General features: G+C 46.1%; 1 long non-coding RNA gene across 1 annotated transcript in view; it reads left to right on the top strand.

Annotated features, from left to right (window-relative positions):
* LOC144799039 (uncharacterized) overlaps nucleotides 1-22,271 on the top strand; it is a 75,189-nt gene that overhangs the window by 28,757 nt on the left and 24,161 nt on the right. Inside the window, exon 2 of the long non-coding RNA XR_013603735.1 lies at nucleotides 3,307-3,403. This is a non-coding gene — a long non-coding RNA (uncharacterized LOC144799039). The remainder of the gene's footprint in view (nucleotides 1-3,306; nucleotides 3,404-22,271) is intronic.

Below are 22,271 nucleotides of genomic sequence, written 5' to 3'. Positions count from 1 at the left end.
CCCAAACCGCTCGCTATCGCCTAAAAGCTGTCGCTAACATCAGTTAGCGACAGCTTGCTAATAGAGCGATAGAATTATCGCCGCTTAGCGGCCAAAAACGGCTGCTAAACCGGCGATAATTGCCTATCGCCACCCTTGGTAATATGCCCCGAGGTTTCCTAATTAAGCTTAAGCTTAAATAGCACCAGGGACCTATGGTGATGGACTTTAGTAGCGAGCACAGAGCCGGGGGCTGTTTTTATGTCCTTGCAGGCGGGTAATAATAGCCCCCGCTGCCTTCGTGGTGCGGGTGGCCTCAAGCTCTAGGGGGCCCGAACTTCCACTGTGCATGGGCGGCAGGCAACTGGCCTGAGAGCTCCTGACTGTGGCCAGAACGAGGGGTCCCCTTCATGTAGTTTGCAGGAGGGGGGGGGGCTCAAGTTTGGTTATGTCACTGTGGGCTTCCAGTGTGTGAATTCATTTCACCTGATGTTTCTCTTGTTTCTCTTGAGTGAATGTATTTTTTAGACAGCACACCTCGGAAAGAGGCAAACTTTGCCCACTTTTTCCAAGCTGTACTGTCTGAATATAAATCATTAATTCAGAGATATGTTGGTTAACATGAATCCCCTTTACACACTGCAGGCACATACAACTGGCATTCGTCTCTGCTCTGAGCCAGCAAAGCCCATCATGATAGTGCCCCAGAAATGTGCATGTACTACAACGCTAAAGTGTTCAAATGGGCGTATTGTTGTAGTAAGCATAGCTACTTGTACCACTAAAACCCTGCAGGCATCCAGATGTGGTTGTGTAATGTAACTATGTGTTACATAATGAATAAATGTACGAATTACAGCTTATTTTTCCTCGCAACACAAAAATATTGAGAAAAACAACAATATAAGCAAAAATAAATACGCACAAATGTAGACAGAAATATCGAGAAAATAGTACCATATACCAGTGAAAGGGGAAACAATTTTATTGACATAGAGACATGGATTGAAGTGCTAAATTTGTGGGGGGAAGGGTAGGGTAGCCATCAATCCCTCCCGCCATCCCCGCTCCCCCACCCAATAAATGGCCTTTGGGTTGCGGGAACCTACTATCCCATGGGACATCCAAGAAAGACTGTTGCTTCAGAGAGAAAACCAAATGTGAAAATGTGTTTCTTTCCAGGATTGTCCCATTTGTTCCAACTTTATCTGCATTTCCTCCGTGTCTTTTCATGCTTGTTGTTTCCTTGTTGCTTCCAAACTGAATGCTCGCATCTGCACACACAGCTTTTTTTTTTTTTTTTTTTAAAGATAATCTTGAAAATTAGAAGAGCTTTATCTTCGAGATTTGGGCCCATTCCCAGAATTTTTACAGCCTTGTAAACATTAAAAAATGAGCATAGCAGTTAGCAAGTATTGTTTGCAATCTCACTGCTTACAGATATCTTCCCAAATTACACAATACAATTTAATTACTGTGTGATCTCAAAATGCTGACCGATCATTATATAAAAACAATACTGGATCCAGAAGGAACTGTACCCAACACAAAGCACTGCCATTAGTACGAGATAAATCAGTGTATGAACATTAAATATGTTTATTTCTGAGTAGGAAGTGTGAAACAGGCATACTTAAGAAACCCCAAAGGCTATCAAAAGTGTTCTTGTACAGCATTTTATCATCTCCGGCCAGATTTGTGAGTGTTCTAATTAGAAAAATGAGATGGGCAGAAATGGAGTTGGAGATGAAATTTAGACCTAGTGGGATTGTTAAAAAAGTGTCCATACTGGACTTTGCTGCCAATGGCATGGCCTATGACAAGCGTTTTGCTCTGTTATATTGCATGCCAGTTGTACAATGCCGCTGTCTGTACCATTAAAGTGGTGTGCAAGGCTGTGAGGCCTTGTCCAGTTGGCTGCAAGCAGGACAGGCCTGCGTTGGCCTGCAATTGGTTTCAAGCAAATTAATTCAGCACTATTAATTATGGGGGAACATTCACAGTTAGACCTCTTTTCTATGAAATACGAGGTTTAAACATGTCATTTGTTTTTAGTTTTAATTTACTATTTGTATTAAAAACTATAATATTATAATAAAACAATACTGAATATAACACTTAATAATATTAATAATGTCATACAGTATTCCATTTTTTATATATTATTCATTAAAAAATACACAAGCAACATTATTATTTTAAATGTTCATTTTACTTTTATTTCATTTCAAATGTTTAACTAACTATATTGTAAATTTGACTACCCACCCCTAATCCCGTAAAAACACTGACTAACCGTAATGACAATCCATCCCTTAAACCTAAAAATCCTTTACAACCACTAAACACTTCCCATCCCTGAACACAAAAAAGAGGGGAAACAGCAATTACAACATGGCCATTACCATGGACTACCTTTACAATGCGACCACTACAACACAAATGCCTTTACCGCGCATGTCTTTACCAAGCATTCTTTTACCCCTAAAGGCATGCGTGGTTCCATCATACATCCAAAAAAGTAGTGTCATGTAGCACACTAATTAGTTGTATATGCAATTCTTAAAGTGATTGCTAAGTATGTGGCCAAAACTAGAGCCTCTCTAATATCATATTCGGCATTCCACATTCCAGTCCATCACTTTTCATCCACGTTGCCTCTTCAGGCAGAGACCAGCTATATGCAATCAGCCTTGGCACGACTCCAGTGGTAACCTTTCAGTCTGAACTGCTAGGACAGGCCACTTCTGGACAGGAACACTAGCAAACCTAGACCAGTTTTGGAGTTTTAGCCTACTTAGACCTCACCAGTGAATAATAGCTTGAGTACTGTGGGATAATTCTGAACTAAATCATGATTTTACTGTAGCTTCTTAAGTGCCTAAGAGCTGACCAAATTCTGAAGCAACATGAGGTAAACTGTAAATGTCTATGAAACCTGGGCAATTAAATGTATACACTTAAAATATTTCAATGAGGCAAGAGTCATAAAGTGTTTTTGTTATTGCAGGAAAAATGTGAATGGGAACCGGTTTAGAATTTTCTCTGAAGTCAATTGATAACACCGTTTGTATCAAAACAAGTACCATGTAGCATTGAATATGAAAAATTGGTGGTATAAATCAAGATATAAACGAAGAATTTATTTACAATGGGAAAAAAAAGTCTCAGTGAAAAGGGATCACACTGCGCAGCAAAAAAACAAAAATGACAATGCATTGTGTGTCTTATAACGGCGTACACAAAGTCCAAAATATTTAGGGAAGAGCTTGCCGCAGCCCCAACCACGAAGTGTGTGCTAATTAATGTATTTCCTTGTCTCTATAGCCAGAATGGTCGATGACAATTCGAACCCTGCATTAATTTGGGGTCATGATGAGGATAAGAGAACTAAGGGCAGAGCTGAATGATCTACAAAATGAAGGTAAGCCAATTAATGTAGGTAGGTGTATCTATACTATTATAATAAAGGAAGAACTTTCAGCCTTTGAGGCGGGTTAACTCGGGAACCACAGCGCCAATCCACACACCCGATACACCGTTGGAATCGTCAGGGTGTGTAGATGGTTATAGGCTATATAATTTTTTTTTAAAACGTTATTTAACGAATTTACAGTAAAAAAGTAGTCCCTCCGAAGTAGCGCCGGCCGCGACGTGCGTGCTCACGTCAGGAGCGCGACGAGGAGCGGCGTCCAGGAGCGCGACGAGGAGCAGCGGACATGGCGCGCGGGAGGAGCGGTGACGTGAGGAGCAGCGGACAGGCCAGCGGCAGTACGAGCAGTGGACACAGTGGACAGGCCAGCGGCGGTGCGAGCAGCGGACAGGCGGGAGGAGCAGCGGCTCATGTAAGGGGACCCATGTCGAGGCAGGCGGGGGTCGGGGCAGGCGGGGGTCGGGGCAGGTGGGGGACGGGCCGGGCTGCTGCACAATGTCGGGGCGGGCGGGGGTCGGGGAAGCCTGTTGCACCCGGACAAGGTCGGGACGGGCTGCTAGTTAATAATAATTGAAAGGAAAACAACATGGTGTATGGGACTTACTGGCACCCGCAGGACAGTGTGTGCATCCTCAGCAACCCAATTGCCAAGCTGCATCACTGTACGCTGGCTTTGACTTACCATCTGCCACCCACTACTTTTCCACGCATCAGACAAGGTATTTGGCCATTAGGGGAGTGCCAGGTGGATAAGCACCTTCATTATCATTCCCAGTGGATTGCTAAGATTGTGAGTGATGAAATCTACTTTAGCTATACTCTCAGGTCATCCAACCTCCTTTTATCTCTACAACTCTCAGATGGTCTCCAATGACCAGTTCTGTGAAGATCCCACCCCGGCTATATGTTGCTCAGTCCATTAATGATCACTATCCACAAATCCACACAGTCCTTGCAAAACCAGCTGCTTTAATGAAACAAGCATTTGCAATGCAGTTGGTCTCGCCTTTGGTACCTTATATGTATTTAGCTATGCAGCACATTAGCCTGGGTGCTGAAACATCTACTGTTCTTTAAGATGGAGGGAAAGTAAGCACCAAACTGTGTGACACACCGGATATGGGAACACATGGAGTGAAATATTGCCTTTCAGTGGGAAAAGGTATAGTCCAAAGCTCTGTTTATAATATAAAACCAGGGCCTTCGGTGGTCATATCACTGAAAATACAAGATTTGATTTTTTTTTATTGTCTACGGGTGCTCATGGAACAGAATTTCTATGGACTGGAATCTAGAGAATGCTAAAGTGATTTGGGTATTTTACTGACCTCTGCTGGTCATTTTCTATCCAGAAAGTTAAATAGAGGCAGTTGCCAGAAAAATTAAAAAAAGAAAGTCCCTCAGCAGAAAGCAATTCTGGTATTTTACTCACCTCTACTGGTCGTTTTCTATCAAGACAGTTAAATAGAGACAGTTGAACAGAAAATAAAAGTCCCTAAGTCGAAGCAGACAAGTCCTAGGGATGATCTCCAGAGCGCACAAAGTACATACACATATAAGTATATACCAACGTATATACAAGATGTCTTGAATGCTTGACCTAAAAATGTGTTCTGATGTACACCAGTACCACCTTCAGAGTGTCTAGGTACAGCACCATATATTTTAAGTACAGTTACCACTACCTCCTATTCATCTCAAGACAACCTCTGCTGTTGTTGAAATGCCTGTGTATACTCTTGAAAGTGGCTGCATAGCCTGTAAAGATCAAGTGGCTGTTCTGTAATAACTTTAGCCCAGCCTGTTGTGCCACCTGGAGCATAGCGTCCCAGTCCCTGTAGTTTAGCAATTTGCTAATGATGGACCTAGGAGGTGGTTGCGGGCCAGTGCACTGCATACATGTTTTACAGTGAAGAACTAGAAAATGTCCCTTTGGTACCACCGTTTGGGGAAGCAAGTACTCAGGGTAGAGGTCAGTGTTGAGGCCTTTTGACAGTACAGGCAGTCCTACCACCTAAATGTTGTGCCCAGACTAGCCTTCACTATCTGGAATCAGAACTCACATACATTATGCACCTCTTGAAATCCCTCATCTGCTTGTTCATGTATCCACATCAAGTTCTAGTGTCACAATGGAGGACTCTGGCTCACCCACCAAAGGAAATATCTTCTATAGATCGGAATGCAGCAGTCCAGTGTGAATCTCAAAAGTGTCCACTTTGCCTTCTAGGGCAGTCCTTGTGCCATCTAAGGCCTTTAGGATCTGGTCTACTCCTTATGGGGCAGTATTTATGGATGCACACCCTTCCAGAAGCTCATACTGCACAGGTGTACACTCTGGCAGGAACCTTGACGGACACCACTGCCCAACAGCACCAAACCCACCACTCAGGTTCTTTCAAAATAGAAACCTAAACTCATAAGTTCCCATACAGTATTGGCTAGAAAGTAGCTGATGTTTGCCATAGGAGCATGGTAATTGTGCTACAAAGCACTCAACAGTCTCACAACTGTCTCCCCATAATGCACTCTGCATTGCAATGACCAGTGAACACCATTCTGAATGCTAAAGGATGTGTGATGCTGTTCAGTGTCCTTACCACCACTCAGCATTTATGTGGAATACCAACTAGTACCCAGTCTATTATGTGAAAGGATTCTTCTACTTATGTTTTTTCAAATCTCCTGGGCCAGTGGAACCAGGTGGTTGAACCGGCACTCCCGCCTCTGTCCATTGGTCCAGGCGGGAGCTACACCCAAGCTTCCTCACACTGCTACTCTGGAAATGGGCAGAGCTGCCCGTTCACTGCATATTTCCTGATTTTGGGAGGGCTGCGACCCCTGTATCCCCCAACTCTTGGTTTGCCTCTTGCATCACCACATATGAGTTCACGGGGGCCCAACTGCAGCAGGCCAGTGCTCACAGCTAGTGAGGGTCAGAGGAATGGCTCATTGGCTGCTTTCCCTCACCCAGTGCTGGAATTGGGAAACAATAACACTGCAGCGATGGGGTGGAAAGTGGTGGAGTCAGGTGAGAAAGAATTAGAAGGTATGCATTTACTGGTAGGTAACCCAATGTCTAATGTCTGCAAGTGGATATGCATTATTTTTATAAACTCTGCTCCCAAAGAAACTGGCAATGAAAAACCCAATATTAGAGTTGTACTGGCATATTTTGTCACATAGAGAACACATTTTACAAACCCCATCACTTTACTTAACATAAATATTCATACCGTATAGAAATAAACATGAGTACAGTTGCAAACAACCAAAATGCAACAAAAAAGAAACTACACTAAAACATAAGCTCATCCCTCTGTAGATTAACTGATAAACTGCCTCAATGTAAATCTTCTCCGCTACTCCATCTGGAGATGAGGTTTGAAATGGTTGCCTGGCCAAGCCCAGACACAAGCTATTGAAAAGGAATGAATTATATGTGAACTCTGCAGATGTGGATTGCCCAGCCCAGTATAGATTGAAAAGAAACGAATTATCTGTCAATATTGGCACTTTAAGGTAACAATGCAGCACATCACTATGAAGAAGAGGAAAATAGCCTCATCAACCCACTGTAGGCAGCTGAGGGGCAAGATGTGAGAGGGTGCTGCATGTGTATGTGAGAGGCTGCTGCATGTGCATGTGAGAGGCTGCTGCATGTGCATGTGAGAGGCTGCTGCATGTGCATGTGAGAGGCTGCTGCATGTGCATGTGAGAGACTGCTGCATGTGCATGTGAAAGACTGCTGCATGTGCATGTGAGAGGCTGCTGCATGTGCATGTGAGAGGCTGCTGCATGTGCATGTGAGAGGCTGCTGCATGTGCATGTGAGAGGCTGCTGCATGTGCATGTGAGAGACTGCTGCATGTGCATGTGAGAGACTGCTGCATGTGCATGTGAGAGGCTGCTGCATGTGCATGTGCGAGCAGGGGCGGTGGGTGACATTTGAAAGTGGTGAGGCGCAAAGTGATTTGCATACTGCACCATAGCGAGCGAGCGTAGCGAGCGAGCCCGAACCCCAAAAGGGGGGTTTGGGGGGGATAACCCCCCCTAGAAAATTTTGAAAAAAAGGAAGAAAAATCGTGCCTTTTCAAGCAAATTTGAGAAAGCAGAAAGGTTAATAAAGCAATTGTGAAAGTGCAGTTATTACATTAATAGATGGCATAACATAGGTAGCTGCTTATTCAGTATAACCACAGAGCTTCATACATTCCGTCCTATTATGCTCAGGTGCTGAATTCAGACTATAAGACTTTCATGGAAATCTCAGCTCTAAGAGTAGAAGAAGTTGCACAGCAGTTGGGAAACAGCCTTTACAAAGCATTGGGAACCACGCCTTACCTTTACCACGTTTACAGTAAATAATGGAAATAATAAAGTATTAACATATTTGTGTTTGTTAGTCACATGAAATGAGAAATGTTGCCCTGTCCAATGTATCAATACCAAAAACATGCACTTACCACTACCCTCATTTTCAGGCTACCAGACCTCTGTGTGATTTTGATAGCATTTAGAAGCTTAGCCCGGGATCTTAAATCTGGAAAAATATCCACTTTCTGCCAGTACTTTTGCCCAAGCCCAAGGTATCCCTCTGTATTTGTCTACACCTTCTAAAATCAAATGGAAGGAGAATGTTCCTGTTTTTGTTCTCCTAACTGTTCTCAAAGTGGAACAGGTGATCTGAAATGCAAAATTTAGTGAGAACCCTAGTTGACAATTTACCAAAAGGTATGTAGTGCTTCTGTTACGGCATTGGAGACCTTGGACATCTATTTATAAACTGGGCCTAGGTGGGTGGCAGGGAAAAACACAGAAAATGCTAACAGGTAAAGAAAAACACTAGCCAAAACTAAAACACACACAAACATCACTTAGAAACCGTCTCACTTTACTGCAAAATCCACCCCAGACCTTATCCCTCACTTAGTCGCATTGTGACTGTTAGGCAATCCTTGATACCCCCATGGTATCCCTGGGCCTTTTGAGGTGCATCCAGTATCCCAAGACATTTCTCTAGATATCCACACAAGATTAATTACAACACCAACCATTGACAGTACATTTCAACACCACAGCATATTTACTGAACTGAAATAATGTGTTTTTGTGCAAGAATCATGTATTTTTTCAAGTCAATTATCAGCCCTTTGCCCTGCCGTGGTATTTAAGGTGGTACTTTTTCGGAGACAGGTGACTGTTCAGGGGCCAAATGTGGTGAGGCGTAAACTGATTTGCATACTGCACCATAGCGAGCGAGCGAGCCCGAAACCCATAAGGGGGTTTTGAAAAAAGAGAAGAAAAATCGTGCATTTTCAAGCAAATTTGAAAACTTACAAACTGCAAGTAACAAAAGGATCTCTCTGACAAAAGCAGTGACTCACTGACCTATTTACATCATATGCATGTTGTGATCTACATCAGGTACATGTTCTTTGCAGCAGGCACATTAACCTTCTGCGCTGCCGCCTGCTGCCCTGTTCACTACTGGGACCACAAACATAGGCTAGCTTTGCCAGACTGCCAACGCACCTCCATATATAGGCCAACAACTGATTTTTCTATTTTTTGTTTTATATAGCAAAATAGACCCGAGACATCGGGTATCAGAGCGCTTTACATGAGCACCAGTTTTGTTACATTACCATTAATGCCTAAATAAACCTCACTTTACATGAATGTGTCTTATAAAGAGTCTTGGATAAATAGGGTGAATGAGCACAACACATAAGCGGCAACTTGCTTATTCATCTCAACCCCTTGGAACCCTACATGCCTTGCCCTTTCTTCCACCCTGCCGTCCATGCTGCAGCAACAAATGTCATTGAACCACTGCCACATTGTCAACTTTGAATTACAAAATATGTTAGACTTTTTGATGTAACATTCTCAACAAGCAAGGCATTGTGGCTCTTTCCGTAGACCTTCTTCCACTCTTTTCTCCTTTCCTTTATGTTTCCTGCATTCTGCATTAAACTTTCTCACAACTACCCATACTTAGATTCATGTCACTCCCTAGCACTCTGCACTCCCTAGCACTCCCTAGCACTCTGCACTCCCTAGCACTCTGCACTCCCTAGCACTCCCTAGCACTCTGCACTCCCTAGCACTCTGCACTCCCTAGCACTCTGCACTCCCTAGCACTCCGCACTCCCTAGCACTCTGCACTCCCTTGCACTCCCTAGCACTCTGCACACCCTAGCACTCCCTAGCACTCTGCACTCCCTAGCACTCTGCACTCCCTAGCACTCCCTAGCACTCTGCACTCCCTAGCACTCTGCACTCCCTTGCACTCCCTAGCACTCTGCACTCCCTAGCACTCTGCACTCCCTAACACTCTGCACTCCCTCACACTCCCTAGCACTCTGCACTCCCTAGCACTCTGCACTCCCTAGCACTCTGCACTCCCTAGGACTCCCTAGCACTCTGCACTCCCTAGCACTCCTTAGCACTCCTTAGCACTCCCTGGCACTCTGCACTCCCTAGCACTCTCCACTCCCTAGCACTCTGCACTCCCTAGCACTCTGCACTCCCTAGCACTCTGCACTCCCTAGCACTCTGCACTCCCTAGCACTCTGCACTCCCTTGCACTCTGCACTCCCTTGCACTCCCTAGCAGTCCCTAGTCACTCTGCAGTGCACTCCCTAGCACTCCTGGTCTGGTGCAGCTCATACTTCTCACTGATGACACCACCCCTGTCACCTCTCCACAAGCTTTAGATCTTTTTTTTAAAGCTACAAAAAATATTAGGTGTAATCCATTCACACAGTATTGCCGTATTCCTTACCAATCCACTTCATCACATAACTGTTACCACAAAACATTTCTGCACACCTCCAGTCTCCAATATGCGAACGTTATAACAACCATTCAGTGGCACTGAGTGACCCTTTGCTCTTTTATGCGGAGCACCTCAAAGTGAAACTCATACGTGCTGGTATTGATTCACTTATCAGGCTGTCTGCGCCCATCCTATTCCAGTGTGACATTAGCACACACTCCACATCCGCGGGGGAGAGGCGGATCGGGGGGGGGGTCGATGGGCGAAATAGCGAGTAAATGCATTTCAGTGGATGGGTGATTATATTGGTTTTGTGATTTTTGTGAATGGGTTTATGCGTAGATGGATGAGTGGGTACATGAGTGAGTGATTCGATAGGCGAATAAGCAGATAGGTGGATTAGTGGATCGAAGGATGGGTGAATGGGCTGATGGGTGGCTTAGTAGATGCCTGAGTGGATAAATGGAAGGGTTGATACATGGGTTGATGAATCAGTAACTGGGTGGATGAATGAGGTGAGTTGATGATTGAAATGGTGAGTGACTGTGGAGATTAACACCTGCATCAGACTTCTCACAAAGATTTATCACAAGATCTTATACTTGTGTTCCGCAGCAGGAGAGCAGCAGGGTCAGTGGAGCCAAATCATATGGTGAACCCCCAAATCACAGCAGCCTAAATTTGTAAATGTTATGCCAGGTCACTCCTGGTAAGGAACTTTACTCTGCCTGTTGTTGCTTTGCAGAAGCAGTGCTGCACATTGTGGCTGAAGTAGCAGGGGCCAGTGATCTTTAAGCTAAGCACAACTGTGGTTGAAAGATAACACCACACATCAAGGGGCATGATTGTTGCCCTCTGACCCCCCCCCCTGTTTGACCCTCAAGCCCCAGCCGTGAATATAATGTATATGTTATAGACGTTAAAGGGCTAATAGGAGGGAGGGTGGGGTCTAAGACTGTGGCGAGTGGACTAAGGGTAGTGAAGATTATTGATAAGTAACTGAGCATTACACAACTCGCCCAAATATCCCTAAAATTATTTATGAAGGGGAAATGCATTTTGGTTTGATTAAACCAGGCAATATACTAATAAAGTCCTCGGACCCGGTTTCGATTTCATGGTTTTAAATTAGGTTTTTGCATGACACTCTCCCATAAAAACACACTACAGCAGAAGCCGAAACAATCGATATAAGTTAAACACATCTATTATAATGACGCCAGTATCCATTACTGCACCGTATCTTTACCTGATCTCTGTGTTCATTTTGTCATTAGGCGAGCTGTGGATTTCTGCACGAAGTTTCCTTTGCACAGTCTTTCTGTTATCGCTGGGATTCAATTGTTTGCCTTGGAAGCCGTGATTTGGAGGACTGATTGGACTACGCTCCAAAACCCCACTACTGTCGGAATGCTGCTGCGCGCGATGGCCCAGTGAGGTCAGAGCAGGCGCTATATTTATCCTCCTCGCCCGTAACCTGAGCAGAGGATTCCAGCGGACTGCACGCGTTGCTCCGGACTGGCGGGCCCTTGGGGGCAGGTGCAGCCATCTTACCCCTTCCGGTGAGCCGGCCGAGTCGGTAGACATTTCTTTTTAATTATTACCTGTGTGTGTTCTGGTTTTTTTTTCCGACTCAGGGTTGGGACAGTGGCTTCTATTTTGGGAGCCGGAAGAGCTGGCGCTTACATCTATGAGGCGATAACATGGAACGGAGCGGGCCCGCGCGCAGTTAGTTATTTATTTCACGCTTTGAGTGGTGCTCGGACCCGCTGCCTGGCATTCCACTGTGCTCCGGTGCAGAATAAGTGGCTTGCCGGTAACAGCCGTTCTCCTCTCTAGCACTTGCATATTTATTAGATTCAGCCTCACTGGCATAGTAAGTCGCACGTAAACAAATATTTTTGAAGAGGCCCTTCACGCGATTATCTTCCTTCCTTGACAGGATCAGCCCAGGATATCCCACCCCCACGCGCGGCATCCAATGATGGATGATGCGCGATGGACCAGACAATCCTGGCGCTGCATGCAGCGCCAGGATTGGCTAGGGGGTCACATTTGCTGCTCGCCCTGTTTCCCTTTGGAAACCCCGGGCTGTGGCAGCAAACGAGCACCCCTGGGTCCCGCTGGGGAACTTACAGTGCGCATGCTTGAGAAAGTTGCCCACTTTCCCAAGCATGCGCATTGTAAGTTCCCCAGCGGGACTGTCACTGCGCACTACGGTCGGGTCTGCTGCAGCCTGAGTGTGGACTGTCACTCAAGCTGCAGCAGGCCACCCCCCCTGCGCAATTCTCGCCGGCGGTTTTTATAATTAGCAGGGCTGATAATTAGAAGATATACGCCGCGATGCGTGTCCATGGTGGCTGGTGGGGCTACGCCCCTACGCCCCAATGGACGCACCGCGGCTGCTCTTTTCTCCTTTCCTTTATGTTTCCTGCATTCTGCATTAAACTTTCTCACAACTACCCATACTTAGATTCATGTCACTCCCTAGCACTCTGCACTCCCTAGCACTCCCTAGCACTCTGCACTCCCTAGCACTCTGCACTCCCTAGCACTCTGCACTCCCTAGCACTCTGCACTCCCTAGCACTCTGCACTCCCTAGCACTCTGCACTCCCTAGCACTCTGCACTCCCTAGCACTCCGCACTCCCTAGCACTCCCTAGCACTCTGCACTCCCTAGCACTCTGCACTCCCTAGCACTCCCTAGCACTCTGCACTCCCTAGCACTCTGCACTCCCTAGCACTCTGCACTCCATAGCACTCTGCACTCCCTTGCACTCCCTAGCACTCTGCACTCCCTAGCACTCTGCACTCCCTAACACTCTGCACTCCCTCGCACTCCCTAGCACTCTGCACTCCCTAGCACTCTGCACTCCTTAGCACTCTGCACTCCCTAGCACTCCCTAGCACTCTGCACTCCATAGCACTCCCTAGCACTCTGCAGCACTCCCTGGCACTCTGCACTCCCTAGCACTCTCCACTCCCTAGCACTCCCTAGCACTCTGCACTCCCTAGCACTCTGCACTCCCTAGCACTCTGCACTCCCTTGCACTCTGCACTCCCTTGCACTCCCTAGCAGTCCCTAGTCACTCTGCAGTGCACTCCCTAGCACTCCTGGTCTGGTGCAGCTCATACTTCTCACTGATGACACCACCCCTGCCACCTCTCCACAAGCTTTAGATCTTTTTTTTAAAGCTACAAAAAATATTAGGTGTAATCCATTCACACAGTATTGCCGTATTACTTACCAATCCACTTCATCACATAACTGATCATCTCAACTTTCATGTCTGTTTCTAACGGAGACATGGCTCGGGGAAGGCTCAGGCCCGGATGTGGCAAATGCACTACCCCCGAACTATACCATTCTCAGAAATGACAGAGTTGGGGGGAGAGGAGGGGGAGTGGCTCTTATTGTGAAAAAGGACATAATTTGTTCCTCTTTTCCGATGGATAACATATCTGGCTGTGAAGCCATTGGCTTCAAATTGTCTCTTTCATATCGCCAGACATGTACTGGACTTCTTGTCTACAGACCACCTGGTCCTATCAGTACGTTTTTTGAAGATGTACAGGCCGCACTTTCTGTTCCCTGCATGCGCTCAGCGCGCTGTCTTCTGCTGGGGGATTTTAATTTGCATATGGACCTGGCAGCGGATCCAAATGCTGTTAAATTCCAAGACGTCGCGGCACTGCTTGGCCTTGTTCCTTATATTGATAGCCCTACCCATAACAAAGGGCATATCTTAGACCAAATTTTTTCCACCAAACAGATAGAAGTATCACCCCCACTTCCAGTGTTATGGTCTGACCATTTTTTAATAAATTTTGATGTCCCTTATCACATTACAACAGGGCAGAGGGGACAGAGTAGTGTGACGCGACGATCAAGAGCTTTCCACCGCATTTCGGTGGAAGCGATGACCGACGCTATGCGTCTTCATCCCTGCGAGTTCACTGACGATCTGGAGTTAAATCTGGAGGCGGTGCAGACGTGGCTGACCGCCAGATTTGATGAACTGGCTCCTGTGAAGACAGCCAATTCAGCCTATCATTTAGCCTCTGCTCCATGGTTTACCCCCTCACTAAGAAAAATGCGCCAAGAGTGTAAAAAAACTGAAAGACTCTGGCGACGAAAATATGAGTGTGAGGATAAACAAAGATATCGGGACATGATCAAAACTTATCATAAACATATCGCTGAGAGCAAGCAAAGTTATCTGGAACGTAGAATAGACGAAGCCAGCAATACAAGTAAAGAACTATTTAAAATAGTCAAGGAGTTTACTCTACCTGCTGCCTGTTCTCCTTCCCACTCTCATTCTGAAGAGTGGATAAAGTAACTTGCAGCTTTTTTTGCCCAAAAAATCAAGACGATTCAGGAGTCTTTCCCTGTTCTAGACCCTACAACGTCAGCATACAGATCCACTCTTCCCTCTTCGAGTGAAGATATTACGCCCTTTTTTTCGGCTTTCCCTCAAATGACCTGTTCAACCTCCTATGATCTTTTATCCCGGCTTCAGTCAGGTTCTCCTATGGACCCTTGTCCGGCTAAATTCTTGGGCAGAGTGGCTTCAGCTGTTAATAGCTTGCTGAACCCTCTGCTCAACCTTTCTTTGTCCACGGGAGTGGTTCCCCCGGCATGGAAACATGCGTTGATTTTGCCACTAATCAAAAAGCCTACTTTAGATCCCCTGATGCATGCTAATTACAGACCGATATCCCTTCTCCCTGCTCTAGCGAAGGTTGTTGAAAAACACGTGCAGCTCTCGATTACCAACTATATCGAGAGCAACAACATCCTTCATGACACACAGTCGGGTTTTCGTGCTAATTATAGCACGGAGACAGCCCTTCTGGAGGTCACTGAAGCTATCAGGGAGACTCTCGATCTAGGGGGTAAGGCTGTATTAGTCATGTTGGATCTGTCGGCGGCTTTCGACACCGTCCCAAATGACAGTCTCCTTTTAAGACTCCGGGAGATCGGGTTTCGTGGGACGGTATTGGACTGGTTCAGGTCTTTTCTTTCGGACCGCCGACAGGTGATCTGGGCACCACCGTTCTCCGCTGAAATGCCGCCGCTAGAGGTGGGGGTTCCCCAAGGGTCCATTCTGAGCCCCACCCTTTTCAATATCTATATGGCCCCTCTGGCGGCGGTGGCGGAGGCTTTTGGTGCCCAGGTCATATCCTACGCTGACGATACCCAGCTCCTGTTCACGTGCAGGAAGGGAGAGGCGTTTGATGGGGCAAAAATCAGGGACTGCCTTAGTTCTGTCTTTGCGTGGTTCCAACGGCATAGCCTAAAATGCAACTCAGACAAATCTGAGTTGCTTTTCTTCGGCTGTGCTCCTGATCCATGCTGGAAATCATGGTGGCCTCAGGACATGTTTCCTCCCAAGACAGTATCAATGCAGGCCAAAAATCTTGGTGTGATCTGTGATGTTGACCTGTCCTTTAGATCCCAGATCAATGCACTATCAGGGAAATGCTTTAGCATCTTGAGGACGCTTAGAAAATTCTTACCGATGCTATCACTGCAATACAAGAAAATTGTAGTTCAGGCATTAGTAGGATCACGATTTGATTATGCTAATGCCTTGTATGTGGGACTGCCGAAATATCTGTTGGCAAGATTACAGATAGTGCAGAATTCGGCTGCAAGGGCTATCTTTGGCCTTCCACGTAGAGCCAGAGCCTCCAATCTGCTCAAGGAGTTACATTGGCTCCCTATTTCTAAAAGAGTTATTTTTAAAACTCTTACTTTGGCGTTTAAGGCCCTTCACTCTGTAGGCCCTGAGTATATTAAGAAGAGAATGGCTTTTTACGCACCAAGGAGGATGTTGCAGTCGGCTTCATCTGCCACGATTGTGGTCCCGCCTATCAAACGCGCCCGGATGGGTGGTCGGTCCTTCCGCTACTTAGCGGCCCTCCACTGGAATGGGCTCCTGATCTCTTTGCGGAAAGCCAACAGTCTCCTCATTTTTAGAAAAGAGCTGAAGACGTGGCTCTTTTCTGCGTGATCTCCATGACCACCTATGAGTCGCTGCATGGACATCCTGGTCTCTGATCTCTTTGCTAAAGCGCCGGGACACCCTCTGGGGTAGCCGTGCGCTATAAAAGAGTGCGCACATAACATAACTGTTACCACAAAACATTTCTGCACACCTCTAGTCTCCAATCTGCGAACGTTATAACAACCATTCAGTGGCACTGAGTGACCCTTTGCTCTTTTATGCGGAGCACCTCAAAGTGAAACTCACAAAGCTTTATCACAAGATCTTATACTTGTGTTCCGCAGCAGGAGAGCAGCAGGGTCAGTGGAGCCAAATCATATGGTGAACCCCCAAATCACAGCAGCCTAAATTTGTAAATGTTATGCCGGGTCACTCCTGGTAAGGAACTTTACTCTGCCTGTTGTTGCTTTGCAGAAGCAGTGCTGCACATTGTGGCTGAAGTAGCAGGGGCCAGTGATCTTTAAGCTAAGCACAACTGTGGTTGAAAGATAACACCACACATCAAGGGGCATGATTGTTGCCCTCTGACCCCCCCCCTGTTTGACCCTCAAGCCCCAGCCGTGAATATAATGTATATGTTATAGACGTTAAAGGGCTAATAGGAGGGAGGGTGGGGTCTAATGACTGTGGCGAGTGGACTAAGGGTAGTGAAGATTATTGATAAGTAACTGAGCATTACACAACTCGCCCAAATATCCCTGAAATTATTTGGGAAGGGGAAATGCATTTTGGTTTGATTAAACCAGGCAATATACTAATAAAGTCCTCGGACCCGGTATCGATTTCATGGTTTTAAATTAGGTTTTTGCATGACACTCTCCCATAAAAACACACTACAGCAGAAGCCGAAACAATCGATATAAGTTAAACACATCTATTATAATGACGCCAGTATCCATTACTGCACCGTATCTTTACCTGATCTCTGTGTTCATTTTGTCATTAGGCGAGCTGTGGATTTCTGCATGAAGTTTCCTTTGCACAGTCTTTCTGTTATCGCTGGGATTCAATTGTTTGCCTTGGAAGCCGTGATTTGGAGGACTGCTTGGACTACGCTCCAAAACCCCACTACTGTCGGAATGCTGCTGCGCGCGATGGCCCAGTGAGGTCAGAGCAGGCGCTATATTTATCCTCCTCGCCCGTAACCTGAGCAGAGGATTCCAGCGGCCCTGCACGCGTTGCTCCGGACTGGCGGGCCCTTGGGGGCAGGTGCAGCCATCTTACCCCTTCCGGTGAGCCGGCCGAGTCGGTAGACATTTCTTTTTAATTATTACCTGTGTGTGTTCTGTTTTTTTTTTCCGACTCAGGGTTGGGACAGTGGCTTCTATTTTGGGAGCCGGAAGAGCTGGCGCTTACATCTAAGAGGCGATAACATGGAACGGAGCGGGCCCGCGCGCAGTTAGTTATTTATTTCACGCTTTGAGTGGCGCTCGGACCCGCTGCCTGGCATTCCACTGTGCTCCGGTGCAGAATAAGTGGCTTGCCGGTAACAGCCGTTCTCCTCTCTAGCACTTGCATATTTATTAGATTCAGCCTCACTGGCATAGTAAGTCGCACGTAAACAAATATTTTTGAAGAGGCCCTTCACGCGATTATCTTCCTTCCTTGACAGGATCAGCCCAGGATATCCCACCCCCACGCGCGGCATCCAATGATGGATGCTGCACGATGGACCAGCCAATCAGCGCCAGGATTGGCTAGGGGGTCACATTTGCTGCTCGCCCTGTTTCCCTTTGGAAACCCCGGGCTGTGGCAGCAAACGAGCACCCCTGGGTCCCGCTGGGGAACTTACAGTGCGCATGCTTGAGAAAGTTGCCCACTTTCCCAAGCATGCGCATTGTAAGTTCCCCAGCGGGACTGTCACTGCGCACTACGGTCGGGTCTGCTGCAGCCTGAGTGTGGACTGTCACTCAAGCTGCAGCAGGCCAGCCCCCCTGCGCAATTCTCGCCGGCGGTTTTTATAATTAGCAGGGCTGATAAATAGAAGATATACGCCGCGATGCGTGTCCATGGTGGCTGGTGGGGCTACGCCCCTACGCCCCAATGGACGCACCGCGGCTGTGTGCGAGACTGCTGCATGTGCATGTGAGAGGCTGATGCATGTGCAAGTGAGAGGCTGCTGCATGTGAGAGGCTGCTGCATGTGCAAGTGAGAGGCTGCTGCATTTGACGAGGACAGCATGTGTCTCTGTATCAGGAAAGAGGCGGGGGAAGCCAAGAACCCAGTTCCGAGAAATAATACCTGCCGGAACGGGAATCCTGTGCATTCCCACAATAATCCAGCACTGCTGCCGCCACTATGTAAAGGGAGGTGGGTCACACACCCATCTGGGAAAAAAGGGCCTCATGCCTGGGAGCTTCTAAGAGGTGCCCGGTTCCCCTTGGTCAGTGCTGTTTCCTCCTTGGTCCCCTCTGCTCTCACTGTCTAGGTGTTGCATTATAAGGGTTTGATCTGGTAGCTTCTCAGAGCCAGATGGGCTTAGGAAAGGCCAACAGTCGGGCTGGACTGGGGAACCAAAGCAGTCCTGGCAAAAATATTCAAACCAGCCCAACTCCCTTCAACTCCTCCTACAAATCCTCTTTTTCCATCCATCCTTCCATCCTCTCTCTCTCTCCTTCTCTCTAAGCAGTCCTGACAAAAATATTCAAACCAGCCAAACTCCCTTCATCTCCTCCTACAATTCCTCTTTTTCCATCCATCCTTCCATCCTCTCTCTCTCTCTCTCTCCTTCTCTCTAATCACTTTCTCTTTACCTTACCTCTCCCTTCATCTCTTTCTCTTCAAGCCACCGAGCCTGCTGCAAAAAAACGCCAGAGAGCTGTGAAAACTGGCAGAGGTACATGGTTGGACCGGGATCAAAATTAGGCCTGGGAAATAAAACAAAGTGCCCTCCATTTGCGGATTTTTCAGTGTTTTAAGTATAATAAAAAGTAGGGAGGTTTCTCTAAAAGAGGCATGTTTCCTTAACTCCACTGAGATAAAAAAAAAATGCAGCTGTTGCTAGTACTCTTTGTGCTCCGATTAGTTCACAGTGGTGAACCCCACTTAAATATAAGTGAGGCTACTTCTGCTCAGGCTCCGCCCAATCTGCATACATTAATGAGCCAGCCCAGCAAGAGACTGGGAATGACACCTCTGCCCCGCTGGTAAAAGTTACAGGTAATGGAGGCCCATCTGCCTCCGGAAAGGTCGCTCCGCCTCCACTGGGCCGCCCGCTGGTGTTGTATGAACAGCAGAGACACAGCCCAACTCGGCCACAAGTACTGGCCAAAAAAATTAGCCCACAGCAGCAACTCAGATACCAGCCCATCGACTGAGTGTCCGTCTTACCAATCCTACCCTACAGAGGCACCAGGAGAGCCCCCCCCTGTCCTAACATCCGGCCTTCTTGTGCTAGACAGGGAAATGCCTATTGGAATAAAATGCCTGGTGAGCCCTAGCCAAATCTCACCCAAAGCCTTTTGTGTCCTTCCTCCATGTTCATTTGTACGACAATTGATTGTGATTGGTTCGGTCGTCAGTATGAGCCCTATCACCATGGAATGACTGACAAGTGCTAGGACTGTGATTCCTCAGATAGGACCAAGCACTTGTTAGACAGTGAAAAAATAGGGCATTTTATGTGCTGTAATTAAAGATTCATCTGAATAAGGACCCAGATGGCTTAGGAAGATAGCCACATTGTGGAGGAGGGCTTGGAAAGATGTGTGGAGACCTCAATGATGCTGTGGTGTGCGTGGAGGCATGATCCTCACAGCACTGGCTCCAGAACCCTCACACACCCCTCCCCGCCTGCCAGAAGAGTGATAGTCTAGGTGCCTTGGAAGAATGAGGGTCACCCATAAACGAGACACATTGTTTTTGCCATGCTATTGTCATGCCTGTTAAGTGATTAGCTCCCTTTAAACGACGATTGTGTTTGAGAAAAGGAAAACTGTGAACATGTTTCCTGCCAAGATCATTTCAACGCTGCTATTCTGCTCACATTAAAAGCTGTCGCTATCGCTCTGCGATGCCAGGAAGCGTCTGCCAACATATTCTCCTAAGTACTGTTTAAATAATTAATATTTCCATTTGTTTTTTTGAAAGAGAAACCCCAAAATATATGAAATATACATTTTCATATTGTCAGTTTTACCTATGGGTTACAACAATTCAATATGTCATCATTCTAACCTAAATGGTATCACTTGAATTCTGAAGGTAAACCGCTCTAACCTGCCCACAAAACCTTCTAAGATAGGTAGATAATGTTTGCAATTGTGCTTTAAACCCTCAGCTTGCATTTGCTTGTCTAGCCTCCATCACTTAGGTTTTGGGTCATTGTACCCCAGACTACTATTGGGTCGTGTAATTTTCATAAAATGTCACAATGAGATTTTGCCCTCATATACACAACCATTGTAGGAAGCCTTTCGGCTAAAGAAGGGACTGATGAAGAGGAGGGTTACCCACCGGGGTATCTTTATCATGTGGAGTGTAAGAAAGCAGGGCTTTTTTGCAGATGTTTCCCACATCTTGTCCCCATTTGGACTACTAGATGCTGTTTTTTGGTACTGACAGTGCTCTGAAGGCTGCTAACCAGGCTCTCATGCCAGTGCTCTTTCCCTAAAACTGTTATGTGTGAATTGGCAACCTCAATAGACAGAGGCTTTACCTCCTTATAAGTCCTTAGTATGTGGTACTAGGGGTACCCCGGGAATAGGTGGTAAAGGGGTCTCTAGGGCTGCAGCACGATTATGTGTCACTCTGGGTGACCCAAGCAAACTACTGACAGCAGGCTTGCCATTGCAGACTGCAGAAGCAGTGTAAACTGCTAGAACTCGACTGTGCCCTCACAATGTGTGGTAATGGAGTTGGCAACAAACTCCATGGCAGGCCGCTTAGCTCCACTACGCTGCCTGCCTCCACCCCCCTATTATTAATATAACTCAAAAGTATATTAAAAAGACTTACCTTTAAACCGCGGCATCCCCGGGCAGCACATCTCGTCTTCTTCGGCCACACTAGTGGATTTTGCCATTGACCACATTATTTTGTCCATGTACTGTACTGCATTGATTTACTATTGCTTCATAATTCTACAACTCTGGTCATATGTATGCTATTCTGTTCATTTTGGTATCTAAATTAAGATAAAAATACACTCTATGTTTATAAATTGTTGTCAGATTTCTCGAGTCATATCATTCAATTACTTATCATCCATGTTGGTACTCTGAAATGCTTAACACATGTTCCTCTAGTAAAACCTGACTGCTTTTTGCCACTCTACAAGGACTGAGCAAAGGATTTATTAGTGTGAATCCAAGGACCATCTTTGTGGAATTGTGATAGTATATCATGGTAAGACTTACCACATAATATTCCACTTTCCTACAGCATGAGCATGAGCATTGACCACACGGTATGTGGGTCAGATTACCTTAGATTGGAATGACAAAGCAGAGTGATGGGAGCAAGTGACAGAGGAGGAAGATGTTGTTGTCAATAAGAAGTTAGGGACACGTATGGCATATAGCTCAAACGGTCCAAAGGCCCTGGTCCTGATGGTTTTTCAGTGGAAATATTCTCCACTTTCTCCTCTATTTTTGCCCCTAAATTATTGGAACTCTTTAACTCCTTTCTATCCAACTGTAAAGCTTCTGGATCTTTTTTAGAAGTACTCACTATAGTTTTTCCCAAACCAAATAAAGATTCTTCCCTATGTAAGAATGTTCGTCCTATTTCCCTAATTAATTATGATTGTAAAGTTTTTGCAAAAGTTTTAGCTACTAGATTGGAAAATGTTATCCCTATTCTTATTAACCCAGACCAATTTGGTTTTGTAAAGGGTCGCTTGGCCTCTGATAATGCCAGAATGTTCTCTAATATTCTTACCCTCAGCAAAAAATACCCTTCCCCTTTAGCAGCTCTATCATTAGATGCTGAAAAAGCTTTTGACCGGATCAATTGGGAGTTTATGTGACATACTTTACATTGGTTTGGTTTTGGTTCCAAGTTTATTTCCTATGTTAAACTATTATATACAAATCCGAAAGCTTGTGTATTTGTTAATGGT

This window comes from Lissotriton helveticus, chromosome 12 (genome assembly GCF_964261635.1).
Source record: "Lissotriton helveticus chromosome 12, aLisHel1.1, whole genome shotgun sequence".
Lineage (NCBI taxonomy): Eukaryota > Metazoa > Chordata > Amphibia > Caudata > Salamandridae > Lissotriton > Lissotriton helveticus.
The sequence above is the reverse complement of the archived record's forward strand: the minus strand, read 5'-3'. Positions and strand labels throughout refer to the sequence as shown.